Here is a 12,858-nt window from a genome sequence, read left to right as displayed (position 1 = left end):
GATTGTTGACATCTTCGTGGATTCATCCTATTATTATAGAAGCATGCATTTCCTAACATACGGTCTACCTATGTTGCAAATGTATTATCTCTTCGATTTACACACGGCATCTATTGCACGTCTGTCCGTCCTGGGAGAGGGATCCCTCTTCTGTTGCTCTCCCCGAGGTTTCTCCCATTTTTCCCTTTAAACTGTGGGTTTTCTCTTGAAGTTTTTCCTTGTACGATGTGAGGGTCTAAGGACAAAGGGTGTCGTTTTCTTCTCATACTGATATTCTGAACAAACTGCTGTTGTATTAGCTGTAAAATGTCTTTACTGTAGGGTATTTTTATTATTTGTACAGCACTTTGGCTCGACCAAAAATCGTTTATAAATGTGTTATATAAATAAAACTTGATTTGATTGATTTGATTTGAAAGGGTGTGCGCCAAGGTTCCATATTAGGACCAATAATTTCACCATATACTGTATGTAAATAATCTCTAATAATCTTTCAAATGCTGCTTTCTATTTCTATGCAGATGATACTGTTATTTATTGTTCATCCTCTTCTATAGAGCAAGTCTTGATTTCCTCCAGTCTGCCTTCGATGTTATTCCATCCCATTTATCTCAACTCAAGTTAGTATTAAATGCAGACAACTCCAAACTCATGATATTCTCAAATCGCAAAAAGTTAACTTCTTTTCTCCCCAACATTTGTACTGTTCAAGGGACTGACATTGACATTGAAAGGGTCACTACATACACATATCTAGGTTTTATTATTGATCAGAACTTATCTTTCAAGTCACACACTGAAAATGTTGTTTTAAAATTAGGTTTCTCCTTTCAGACAAGGAAACATTTGATCTCTGCAACGTTTTTACCAGTATTGGATTCTGGTGATCTGCTTTACATGAATGCCTCTGACCAGTGCCTAAAGAGTTTGGATACTGTGTATCATTGTGCATTATGTTTTATTACATATAATATATATATATATATATATATATATAATATATATATATATATATATATATATATATATATATATATATATATATATATATATATATATATATTGTCAGTTTGGAATAAATATGCACTTCATGAAAATTATTAGTTGGTTACTGTTAGTAAAAAAACAGTAAGGTTAATACTGGATGTTTGTTACACTTGGATATGTTTTCTGTAACACTTGTAACATAATTATTCTCCAGTTTATGCATTTGAGTGACTTGCAGTTAATGCTCGACATTCAATTCAAAACCTTTATTTATCCAGGTAAAATCCCATTAAGATCAATGATCTATTTTTCAAGGGAGACCTGCAGCAGTAGGTTCCACATGAAGACATAAAAACTTAAACAACAGAACAACAAAAGGACATCATACAGCAAAAAATACAGGGATTACAATTTACATATCTATCCACATGTACAGGTACCAACAGCATCTGACTGTGGAGCATCCAACCGAGCTTTAAAAACATGTAGTGGTACCAGCTTGGTAATTTAATGTAATGTAAATGAAAATGTACCAGTGACTGAGCCTCAGTACAGTAAGTGATGGCAAAACTGCCTTGGTTTACAGTGTACAGTGATGCGTAAGTGCTTTACAGTTTGTCACAAATCTCAGTGCACTGTGATAGTAAAACCTTATTGTGGTGTAATTATATATCCAAAGCAGTCAGAAAATCTTTAGTGATGTTTAACCACTCAGAAGACAGCCCATCAAAATTAACACATTGGGACCTTTCAGAGAGGTAGTTCATCTTCTACATATAATAACGGACAAAGTAAAGAATGAAGTGTAGGCTATGTTTAAATGTTCGGAATTTGACCGTGTATGATGGTCCTCTTGAGTTGCCCTACAGCCAATGGCGTACAGCCATTGCTCCGTTTTCATGTTTTTTTAACATGTTTTTCACAAACATTTTCACACGCTAGGAGCATAGGAATAATTCAATTCGGTTCGTCATGATCTGTAGATGTGATTTGCCCCCGAGCACCCCTGGGTAAATTACCGTACAGCCAATCACAATGCGTACAATGCGTGACGTCATTGGTAAGAGACGGCCCCCGAACACATATGGTACCCTGAAGTTCGAACACATCTGGTACCGACACCGGCCCGTCTCTCCCCCATTCTCATTGAGTATTTTACAAAGAGTGAAACAGCGCCCCTCTAGATGTTATGGTGAAACAGTAGATTGCACTCTCTGTTGCGAGAGGAGGCCAGCCGAAATTTGCTTCCCTTGGTGAAAAAAAATGGAGGGATTGACCAATCAGATGAGGCTCACGTCATGCCCCTGCCAACCTGTGATTGGTCAGGGCCATGGCAAGGGAAGCCAGAGGCGGCTGGCTTCCCTTGCCTCACAATCCAATCAAATCGCATCAACTTAGTGGTGCAGTGACGCGTCCCAAAAAGCGGAAGTAAGCTGCGCTCGGTTTCCCTCGACAAAATAGCAATGGGATTTCTCCATAGGATTTTGGAAAATAGCTCGAAAAAAGGTCAGTGGAAAAAGAAACTGTTAGGTAAATGCAAGTTTTGTTCAGTCGGATAATATCCACATGTCTACCCTACTTTTATAATTTTCGAATCATAAATCTAATCGATAGAAGATAGATAGCGTCACTGCACCACTCTCACCGCAGTTAGAAAGTAGCAAGCAACTGAAGCAAGAGCAATTATGGAGGGTGGAGATTTGGAGTATTTCATCAAAAATAATTGGACTAAACTTCCGCTGCAGCAGCAACAACAAATACAATCTGATGACAGGCCAATGCCCAAACTGGAGCTGTGTACAGCGAGGAACAAAGGAGCGAACCAGACGTAAAACGTTAAAGGTCTCCTGATTTAGTTTGTGAATGAATGCTTATTAGAGTTTCGGCTGGAGAGTGCGCGCGGACCTGTCGGTCAGATAACAGGCGTGTGTAAGTCCTGCATCTGTATGATACAAATGTGTGTAAAATGATACCGGGCGCTGTAATCACTCATCTGGTTACATTATTACATTGACCACCACACCCCCCCCCCCACCCCAAAAGAAAGGACGTATTATTGGCTTCCCCTAATTTTTTCCCCACGCCACGCTACTGGTTGTGATATAGTGAGAATAACTTGTTTTATCAAGTACGAACAACCAGGTTAGACTACATTACATTTAATTTACGTTTTTTAACAAAGCGGCTTAAGATAAGTATTACTGTAATGCAAGACTACATATAAGAAACACCCTTATAGCCATTTCAACAAACAAAACATTATCCCTTTTGTGAAGGAGGCTTTATCGCAGAATGTTTGGCTTTTGCCTCTCACTTTCTGAATAACTTTTGCCTAATAAATCAGAGAATGTGTATATCCCTGCAATGTTTGCAGTATGTAAATGTTATGAATAAATATTCAGAAATGTTTAGATTAATACCAGTTTTCAATTAGTTAAAGATCAAGTTTAAGTTAGTCAAGTAAATCACACAAAAACATTTGAATACTCACCATTTACTACAGAGCCTTTGGAACAATGTTCAAAGCAAGGCTGAGGTCAATCTTCTCCACACCAATTACCTATCACAGAAAAACACATTTGAAATTATTTCATTATTCACACACAAATAAAACAAAAATGTTCTGCTCCTTAAAGGCGACATTTACCATAATGATGTACCTTTAGGTTAATATGAACCGACTTCGGCCAAAATGGGCGCCTCCAGTGTAAAAAGCTACAGTATACTAATGCAATGAGTACAACCTTGTACGGAGCCATACACATCAGTGTTGCGAGCTCATTTCTATTGGTTTCAATGGAGACGTGCACTGGCTGCCAAGGTCTTTTTTTCTGGCCGCGGCCTTCAAATTTGGGACCGCAGCGGCGCGCACTGCTCGTCATGTGACGAGGAACAACCAATCACAAGCAAGAAACATCTCAACTTCCGTAAACACAAGTGTACGGCAAATATGGAAGATAAGTTATTTTCACAGCGGCTGGATCGTAACCCTTACTTTAAGATCTGTCCGGCATTTCCCCCATATTCATGGTATGTGCACAGCTGCTAAAATGAAAAACACAATCATTAATATCCTCCACTTTCCATTATCAAGTGTCGCTTTCCGGGACACACCCCCACACATAATATCGTGTCTGTTTTGATCCGCTCTGTGTGCATTTACGGTATTTACATGAACACAGAGCGGATCAAAGCAGATACCTACACTGTTTTTTAGGGAAAACACTGTGGTCCCACAGACAATATTGTAATATATCTTTAACAATCAACACCTTAAATGGGTAAAGATGGTCGCTTAATGTAAGGTAGGCTACAACCTGCCTCAGCACCCCTAAACGTCGGCACAAGAGTAGACAGAGCCGGTGTCGGTACAATATGTGTTCGGGGTACCATATGTGTTCGGGGTCCGTCTCTTACGCCTTGGTCTGTAGATGTGATTTGATGTGTCGTGTGTCCCCCAAAAATAACAATCGACAGTGTAAACATAATTATGTAAATAACCCAATTTGTGTTCTTTGAAACGGAAAAGGATTTTACATTGTTTTTGTTACTTTCGTTGCAGTGTCTTAAATGTAATTTAGGTTAACTTCCTGTTTGAAGTTGTTGCTATGGAAACAACATGACGGAGAAAAAAGTAATATCTTCTACATATAATAACGGACAAAGTAAAGAATGAAGTGTAGGCTATGTTTAAATGTTCGGAAGTTGACCGTGTATGATGGTCCTCTTGAGTTGCCGTACAGCCACTGCTCCGTTTTCGGAGACTTTGCACACGTTTTTCACAAACATTTTCACACGCTAGGAGTATAGGAGTACTTCAGTGGCGGCTGGTGGAAAATATTTTTGGTGGGGCTATGGAAATGGTGACAAAACCATACTAGGGCATTTAAAATCAGGAGTCTAAATACGAACTGTGTGTGTGTGTGTGTGTGTGTGTGTGTGTGTGTGTGTGTGTGTGTGTGTGTGTGTGTGTGTGTGTGTGTGTGTGTGTGTGTGTGTGTGTGTGTGTGTGTGTGTGTGTGTGTGTGTGTGTGTGTGTGTGTGTGTGTGTGTGTGTGTGTGTGTGTGTGTGTGTGTGTGTGTGTGTGTGTGTGTGTGTATGTGTGTGTGTGTGTCATACTTGCCAACCCTCGACAACTCGACCCTCTGATCACTCCTTTCCTGTAAAATACACGTCCAGCCCACACATATGCTCCATGGTGCCACAGGCATTGCCCTCACAACTACAATAAGCATGTAAATGTTCATCTACAGCTCCGGCGATCCACTAGCACCGGAGTCTACACCTGCATATATTTTTTTATTTATTTTTAATTTTTAATGACAATCAAACATGTGGGAAGAGGGGGGGAGGCGCCCCTAGTGCCCCTATGGGCCGGCCGCCACTGGAGTACTTCCATTCGCTTCGTCTTGATCTGTAGATGTGATTTGCCCCCGAGCACCCCTGGGTAAATTACCGTACAGCCAATCACAATGCGTGACGTCATTGGTAAGAGACGGACCCCGAACACATATGGTACCCCGAACACATATGGTACCGACACCGGACCGACGCAGTAAAGTTCTACACCGCCTGACAGCAGACATAAAACAATCATTTAAAACAAGACGTACCGCAAACATGCCACAAGCTCATCAATCGGCTATGACTCCCCCCCTACCCAACACACTCACTATAGAGAGGTGAAGTCTCTCCCCTTCCGGTGGGACTCATGGGACCTTATTTCAGAAAAAGTTTGTATTGAAGTCAATGGAGAGAGAAAGATTATCTTTCGATCCCGTTTGAATTGTGCCACGAATTACACATGATGTTTGTCAATCTTAAATAATAATTTCCATGTCAAAAAAGTCACAGTTTGTCGTAAAACTGTTGAAATATAAGACTATGAAAAATACGTAACTAGAAAGACTACAAATCCCAGAATCCCGGTCCCGCATGCTGGCTCTTACGGAACCGACTAACTCCCCTTTTGTGTATGTACAGCTCTCAACATGCCCAGACTTGTAGTGATTTTAACCTCTTTTAAAACCTCATTCTGAAACAAAGAAGTGAAATGTGCCAACGTGACAGCCGTCTTGGTGTGTGGTGCGAGCATGGGTGCGAGACGGGAGATGTAGTAACCGGAAGGGGAGGGACTTCGCCTCTCGCCTCTCTATAGAGTGACGAAGTCCCTCCCCTTCCGGGGGAGCTACATGGGACCTTATTTCGGAAAAATTATGTATTGAAGTCAATGGAGAGAGAAAGATTAACTTTCGATCCCGTTTGAATTGTGCCACAAATTACACATATGATGTTTGTCAATTTAAAAGATAATTTTGCAAGTCAAAAAATGTAAATGTGTCGTAAAACTGTGAAGTAACACATTTTTTTTGTGAAACACTGAATGAACTCCATCTCTGGTCTCGCAGACTCGCACAACAACACACTTCACCAAGATGGCCGTCACTACTGTCTTGTCAAAAAAGGGATTGACTACCCTCACTATCACCACAAGGAAACACGTCCAGAAGAATGTCATGCAAAGCTGCCTGCCTGCCTGCCATCCTTTGATTCTCTCTGAACTGCCTGATCTTTTTAATGTTTAATGTCAACCATTTGTGCAGATAGCATGAAGTAGAACAGATCGCCGATGCTAATGTAACGTTAGCGTTAGCATTTCTCCCCTGGGCTTAAATGGTGTATTATAGAATGATCACACCGGTGTGACAGTACTCTTCAAAGGGTTCACGAAATATGACTACTACTCTTACTGTTTAACATTTTGGGTTACTTAATGTTACTTCATATTAAGGCTAATAAAATGACAAGGCTAAGCCTGTAATGCTAACTAACATGCTTGCTACTAGCTAGGTAGCTAACTTGATCCAGCCACTCCTAGTCCTTTCATCAGACGGAAAGCGAAAGAACGAGCAAGACCCATTGCTGGTATGATAACAACCTGGTACTAAGCACATAGGCATCTTGTTAAAGTTATCTTAACTTAGCTATCTCTTATTTGGTGGAGGAAAACAATTGTGACATCAGTTATGACATCACTTACTCTGGGATTTATAGTCTTTCTACGTAGTTGCGGATTTTTCATAGTCTTATATTTCAACAGTTTTACGACAAACTGTGACTTTTTTGACATGGAAATGATTTGTTAAGATTGACAAACATCATATGTGTAATTCGTGGCACAATTAAAACGGGATCGAAAGACAACTTTTCTCTCTCCATTGACTTCAATACATAATTTTTCCGAAATAAGGTCCCATGGACCGGAAGTAGATGGTCGTGACTTCCGTGACCCCCCCCCCTCCCTTATTTGATGTTGAAGAAAAGCTTCAACATCAAATAAAGATTTTTTGCTTTTTGTTCTGCTTTTCATCTTGTCCATGAAAGTGCCATTTTGTTCAAGTTAAATTATGAAACTATTAAAAGTAGTGGTTTGAGTCCGACCATTTTGATTTGTGAATAAAATATTTGTCAATAATAAGAAGCTGACTGAGTAATCGGCTGCAGAGCAAGATGCTGATGTATGTGCTCAGTGGGCGGAGTTACAGAGATAAACATAACTTTTTTCTTATTTCTTAACATTATTGGGACTTATAGAACGTACACCCCTCAAGATTAAAATAGTTCTACATGATTGATTGATGTTTCGATGAGAAAAATTCATAAATTCTGTCTCATATATGCAGAAAATTCCAAATTGAACAACCCCACTTTCCCCTTTTTTTCAGTGTATGACACAAATAACCACAAACCATTATTTATTTTTTTACTGACCACACAGTTTTGTTTTTATGAGCCTCTACCAACTGGTCGAGCTAGCCTTGGCAAAAGTGCATTTTTAACAATCATCATACAGTAGGCTACAGTATTTGTATCGATTTGTATGCATCAAACTCAAATAAAGCACAAACTCAAATAAAACACAAACTCAAATACATTGTTTTCTTGTATGGAAGATGAGCAATATATACAACCAGATATATTCATAATAAATTATAAATTATAATTGTAAAGAAAAAAAAGAAATGGAAAAAAGTAATGTAAAGTGTTTTTCATTATAAAAAAAAAAACTTGCTCATCTGTATATGCTGAATTGGCCTAACAACATACAACTGCATGGCCTAACAGCAAATGTCTATATCCTGTGTTGGCCTAACTTGCTCATCTGTGTGCAACTTTGGGCTGCATTGCATGCATGAAAGGTGCTAAATAAATTATTATCACTCTTTCACTCTGAGACTCATAAGGCAGTACTAGATTGAGTAATATTACCATGAATCTAGCTATTTACCATATTTTATTGGAAAACATCTCTGAAACTCTGAAAAAGTCATATTGCTAGTTTACAATATGAAGGCCAATTCGACCGGTTGGTTGAGCATATTTTCCAAAAAATAATTCCACCCTTGTTACAAAATGTTTTGTGCATCAAGTTATATAATTATGTTCAGTCAGTGCTCTGACACTAAGTTATGTCAAAAATGATATGGTTACCTTACAAAAGTTGACCAAAAAGAGTAATTTCTTCAGGAGTGATTTTTAGCATGCCAACTTTCTCAGTGGAAGCTAGCTGAAGGGCATTCTGTTCGAACCACAGTGACATCTAGAGGTTGTTTTGTGCATAACATGTCAACCAGATGGTAGAGCTGGCTGAATAAAGATGGAGTTACACTTTTTTTTTTTTTTTTCAACAAGATATCAAGACACAAAATGTGCTCTACCAAATGGTGGTGCTGGCTGTTAAAGGTTAAGACAGCGTCATCATAAGAGGCCAACAAGAGTGACAGGGTGTGTCATTTTGCTGAGACCAGCTATGCAGGATAGTCTCTAAAGATTTCCCAAGGGGTAATAGCTGCTGCTGGAGTACTGACTGGAAGTAGTGCTGATATCATGTCTACCATATTCTCTTAAAATACTCTGTCCAACAAAGTCTCATGACATATTTTTATTTAAGATGCATTCTTGTACTAACGAGGGGAATTTGAAAGAGAATACCTGAAAAAGTACTTGTTGGTGTAATTAAATGAGTATACTGAGTCAAACAGTATCACTCTCATTAAGAATTTATGGCAGAAAATCATTGTATCTCTCATCAAAGATAGCAGAAATCATGCATTATTGTACTCAGGAGGGGAGTTTGACAGAGAATCACTTAAAAAGTACACAGTAAAAGTACTCTAAATAGTATTTATCGATCCTCAACCTCCAAGCTGTTTTAATATAGTGTTGAAGAAAAAACCCTCGATGCTGACTTGACCACGCAAACGGGAAATACGGCCGCATCAATTCAGCAGTGTCAGTAACATCATACAGAGAAATAATCATACTTTATAAGATAGGGATTCATGGCTGACAGTGCAAGACAGCCAGCCAGATAGACAGATCGTGACGTGAGACCGACAGACGCTTACATGGACAGACTAGAGGTTTCTCAATACTCTAATTTCCCATCCTCGACTCCTCGACTCCTCGGTCCTCTGGTAGTGACCCGGAAATGGACATCTCATTTCTCTAAATGCACATCGAGCATCGAGCATCGAGGAGGCTCTCTGGAGGAGCTCTAACCGAGGACACACTGATGGGTCCTCCACGGCTCCTCCGCGGACGCATTTCCGGGAACGGTGGAGGCGTGACGCACGGCCGGACTTATCTCAGCCAATGACAGCTCTGCATGCATCCCCTGGATATTATTTTAGAAACTGCTTTCATCGCGATGCGATGTTTACAGTGAGAACAGCTGTGAGGTCCGTGCAGAAAGCAGAGCAGTGTGTAAAATATATATAACTCGGTATAACAGGCCTACTCTCTTTATTTACTTTAGTTTAGTAGATATCTACAAACAAAGAGTCGATATTTGTCTAAGACCATTTAGTGCTTCACATAATAAAATACACAACGGCTGTAGCCTGATTATGCTTTAGGAGCTGTGTGTGTGTGTGGTACAGTGTGTAGTGTGTGTGCGGTACAGTGTGTAGAGAGGTTTCTCAATTCTCTAATTTCCCCTCCTCGACTCCTCGGTCCTCCTGTAGTGACCCGGAAATGGATTTCAGCGTGCCATGTTGAAGGACATCTCATTTCTCTAAATGCGCATCGAGGACCGAGGATCGAGCATCGAGGAGGCTCTCTGGAGCTCTAACCGAGGAGACACTGATGGGTCCTCCACGGCTCCTCCGCGGATGCATTTCCGGGAACGGTGGAGGCGTTACGCACGGCCGGACTTATCTCAGCCAATGACAGCTCTGCATGCATCCCCTGGATATTATTTTAGTAACTGCTTTCATTGCGATGCAATGTTTACAGTGAGAACAGCTGTGAGGTCCGTGCAGAAAGCAGAGCAGTGTGTAAAATATACATCACTCAGTGTAACAGGCCTACATTACTCTCTGTATTTGTATGCTGTAGTTTAGTAGATATCCAGTCTCTGATTGTGTTACGTTATTATGAGAGTGCTCTCATACTTTTTTGATTCTGAAATTATATATATATTTTATATAAATATATGTGTGTGTATATGTCCGCATCTGTAGCCTGTGTTGTTATTGTCTCATTATACCGCACTGTCAATTCATTAAAAGTAAATATATAAGTCGTCATGAACACATCTGTCCATCAGACAGAGGGCTGCTGTGCCTCCTGTCATCATTGATTGAAATGACCGAGAGATGAACGAGAGTAGTTCTCATTTCTCTATGATATGATAATGAGCCCCTCCTGATTTCCATAGCCACTTAAAGTGTCTGTAACCAATCAGTGAAGAGTAAAGCCAGACCAAAGCAATCTGTAGATGAAAAGTTCCTGAAATTGTTCGGCTTTGCTGTAAATTGTACATTATTCCAGATGCAGGGCACCAAATATAAATGTTCCTTTGAATATAATCAATAAATCAAACAATATATCAATATAGGCTGCCTTCATTGTCTTAAAATACAATTGCCTTACCCTTTTCCTTAACCCTCTGGAGCAGGGGTTCCCAAACTTTTTCAGCATGACACCCAAAACATAAATGTTGTGGTCCTAAGGGACCCAAGCTAAAAAAATGTCATGATTTTCCATAATATCTACAATTATAAACAAAGAATGCAACACACCATGAATTTAAAATGTAAATGAAAATATTTATTTAATTATAAAAGTGCATCGCAGCAATTAGGTTTCTCACCATAACAACCTTCCCTTTGAGCTTGCCCAGAAAAAATAAGAATCAAAGCAGAAATGCCATAACAGAGAAGATATTATCATTAACAATGCTGGGTTATTGGGTGATTTTTAACACCAGCCGGCGTACGAATGTGGACCTGGCAACCACATTTATAGCGCATTACATCACATGTTACTTGTTAGATGCTTTTATCCAAAGCGACTTACATACCCAATACTGTGGGGAATCCCCACAGAGGGATTTTGACAGGGTTGTTGCACAAAAGATCCAAGCGCGCACAGAAGAAATCTGAGAGCAGACATTTCACGAGCGCAAAGAAACAGCCTGAGTGCGAGGAGAAGGTTTTAAGCTGGAACACAGGAAACCTGTAAGCAGCAATATATCTGAGTGCAAGCGTACAGTTTGAGCAGAAGCAGAGCAAATCTAAGCGCAAGCAGGCACTATTTGAGTGTGAGGACAGGGTTTGAGGGAAATAAATACATATTCTGAACGTGAAATCAATAAAGTATGCTCTCAAATTTAAAGACTACGCTCTTGAATAAAGATAGGGAATAACCCCCATATGTATTCCTATGTGCATCACACTGCAGCAGTCACGTCCGTGCGGCTGATACTTTCTCTCGCTTTCCTTCTCATACTGCCGGTCACTTTCCCTCTAATCTTCCTGTGGTTATTGTTTCTCTGTTTTTCTCCCGGCCGTTTTAAAAACATTTCAGGCTCGTAAAAGTTGAAACACCGCTCTATGCCGCTGCAGAATGTAGTGGACTCGCGGGAGCGAGTAGAGGACGCGCGAGAGCGCGCAGCTGGCGGTCCGCTCCGGGGCTCAGTCAGCATTCCATCCAACTTTGCATTAACGAAACAATTTCACAACAGACCCTGACAAACTCACAAACACACAAAACAAATGATTAAAATGAGTGACTTACTTTTCCGCCGTCAAAACACTGCTTCTTGAAAGAATCTTCTTTGCAGATGAAAAAATCCTTCGATTTGTCCCGATGCAGAGGCTGTTTTGTTTGGGGATGCCGGTCCAATTTATTCATTTTCAAGCTTTCGTTACTGAGCACCTCTCCACATAAAACACACTGAGGCCGCTCCTCTCCATTTCTAACAGCTTTTGTGAAGCCAACGTTTAAAAACTCCTCTTTGTATCATCTTTTTGCCATCATGTACGATCGGGATTAATCAACAGACAATAAACAGACAGCGCGAAAACTTTCGCGGGGGACGCGTCAGAGCTGATACAAATACTATCTTTTATTTTTAGTTTATTTGTATTTACAAAATTAAATCATTCAATATACAATGCTATATTGCATAATTTCATTTTCAAAATAAAAGATTAAATAAAACAATTATGAAAATATTGTATTTGCAACGCAGCCATCAGCTCTGACGCTGTGTGTGTGTAGCAATGCATTTAAATGCGACCCAATCAAAACGGGTCCGCGACCGACCCTGAGTTTGGGAAAGGCTGCTCTGGAGTATAAGGATATTTTCTCGATATGTAGACGTCTCCTTAAAGAGCCTGTGACACGAAACCAACAACTGTTGTGCAATGAAATAGTGGGCTACTAGTAATCTCGAACCGTCAGTTTAAAAAAGAAAAAGCGATACCGTTCCGATAAATATCAATAATTTCGAACATCGCGGGAAAATTCCTTCGACTCATTTTGAGGTTTTGGGGGAAGCCGGAAGTGACGTCAATGCGGGA

Source organism: Notothenia rossii (assembly GCF_949606895.1).
Source record: "Notothenia rossii genome assembly, chromosome: 10".
In the NCBI taxonomy this organism is placed as follows: domain Eukaryota; kingdom Metazoa; phylum Chordata; class Actinopteri; order Perciformes; family Nototheniidae; genus Notothenia; species Notothenia rossii.
This window is presented reverse-complemented; position numbering follows the sequence as displayed.